This window comes from Apteryx rowi, unplaced genomic scaffold (genome assembly GCF_003343035.1).
Source record: "Apteryx rowi isolate R43461 unplaced genomic scaffold, aptRow1 scaffold_32, whole genome shotgun sequence".
Lineage (NCBI taxonomy): Eukaryota > Metazoa > Chordata > Aves > Apterygiformes > Apterygidae > Apteryx > Apteryx rowi.
In genome coordinates, this window is record NW_020449641.1 from 800681 (window position 1) to 802981 (window position 2301).

Genomic DNA, 2301 nt, shown 5'->3' on the forward strand with positions numbered 1-2301 from the left:
CACCGAGCCCCCTTGCTTGAGCTGCAGTGGGAAAGGAGTAGGGGAGACGGAGACCCCCCCCCCAGCACGAATGCACACCAGCCCCCAGGGACGACTGGCCACTGCCTGCTCCAGCTGCCCCCCTTTGCGGTGGCAATGGGTCCAGCAGACCCCCCCCCCCCGGCAGGGATGGGGGTCTGGCTGCTCCCCCCAGTGATGCTGGGGGTCTGGCTGATCTGCCCCCAGCGTGATGATGATGGGGGGGTCTTGCTGACCCTACTGTTCACCCCAGGAGTGATGCTGATGGGGGGGTCTGTCCAGCTGGTGATGCTGGTGGGGGGGTTTCTAGCCCCCCCAGTGGCAACGCTGGTGGGGGTCTGTCCAGCCCCCTATGGAGAAGATAGTGAGGGTCTGTCCAGCCCCCCCACAGCCATGCTAGTGGGGGTCTGTCCAGCCCCCCATGGCGATGCTGGTGGGGGTCTGTCCAGCCCCCCATGGCGATGCTGATGGGGGTCTGTCCAGCTCCCCATGGCGATGCCAACAGGGGTGCCCAGCCACCGAGGCCGATGGGGGTCTGACTGCCACCCCCGCGGTGGCGGCGGGGCCCCCCCTCCCTGGCTGGGTCATTACCCATTCCAGTCCTGTTGCTCTCATCAGCTCCTGCCGCAGAGAGGAGGGGGGGGGTCCTTCCCGGTCTTTCCTGCCCCCTGTTTTCCCAAATCATCCCAGTCTGGGGGTGGCTGGCTTGCTGCATCACAGATGCTGCCCCTACCCAAGCTGGGGATGGGGGGCAACCCCCCTCCTGTCCCCAATCGCCCCTTGAACCCCCTTTGCCCTGCTCCCCTTGTTCCCACAAAACCCTTCCTCCGGCGCGGGGGGCACATCCATCCCCGGGGCGATCAGTGGGGCAGAGACGGGGGGTGGCCGGGGCGGTGGGGAGAACGAGGCAGGCCCCCAGCGGGACGCCGCGGTCCAGCCAAGGCCGGGGGTGGTGGGCACGGGGGAGGCAGCCTGGGCTCCGACCGCCTCCGTGCGCGTCGCTTGTGCGCGTGTCCCCGCGGACGGGTGCCTCTGTCACTGCATGTTTGCCCATGTCCCTCGCTCGCACGCGTGTGCGCCCATGCATGCGTGCCCATGTCCATCCGTCCGTCCGTGCCCGCGTCCCCACGTCCCTCCGCCCACACCCGTCCCCGCGTGCCTGTCCCCGCAGTGGTGATCGAAGATGACCGGATAGACGAGGTGCTCAAGGGCATGACGGAGAAGTCGCCGTCGGGGGTATAAGCCGGGACCCGCCGCCAGGACCCGCGGGCCGTGCCCCCGCTGGCAGCCCTCTCGGCCGTGCATGTTGGCTGGACTGAGGACGAGGAGGGGGAGGCCATGCCCACGGCCCCCACGGCCCGGGGGGCCGCCCGGGGGCTCTGCCCACCACCCCGGCCAGCCGGCCCCGCCGGGGCCACCGCGCGCCCCGCGCCGGGCCACCCCCCCGAGCCATGCACTTTACCCCTCCACCTGCCCCGGGGGCCGGCTCGCCCCCCACCCTGGGCAGACACCCCCCTGGGGGGCTCCCCCCCCCTCCATGCGCACCCCCCCCATCCTCCTCGCCAAGTACCAGCAGGCGGGGGGCACCCCCGGAGCCGGCAGCGCTGAGCGGGGCCGGAGCGGAGCCCGGGCGGGCGGACTCGAACCCCACCGACGGTGAGTGCTGCTGTCCAGAGACATTTTTTGCTCCATCGTTTTTGCATGAGCTTGGTGGCCCGGGCGCCCTGTCCTGGTGCCGAGGGTCATCCCCACTCCGGCACGCTTCTTTTTAAACAGAAAACTCCTCATATTTGTATTTTTATATCCGAATCTTTGTTAAAAACGATCTGCTGACGTTGAAATGTTGAAATACTGCATCGGGGAAACAAAAAATGGTTCATATTTTTTTCCATAAGAAAAAAAAAAGAAAAAAAGAGAAAAAAGCGAGCAAGAGAGAGAGATAGAGGGAGTGCGAGAAAAATATAAACCGTGGGAAGAAAACCACGGAGGCCCCGAGCCCGGATTTCCCCCAGCGAGGCCAGGCGACCTGCGAAATCCACGGCAGGGCCTCTCCACCCAGCAGCAGTATCGGACAGGACTTCTCGAATGTCTTTAGGGTTTTGCACACATCATCCGTACGAACCAAGCAACCGTCTTTGCAAGTCCTCTCCCGCGAGCGAAGGCAGCGCCGGGGCTGGCAGAGCGGCGGGGGGACGGGCGCAGACCCCATTGCACTGTTTGCGAATGTGGCCAGATAACGCCCGCATCAGTCGCTGCCTCTTTCTCGAGGGTTTTGGGGCCGGG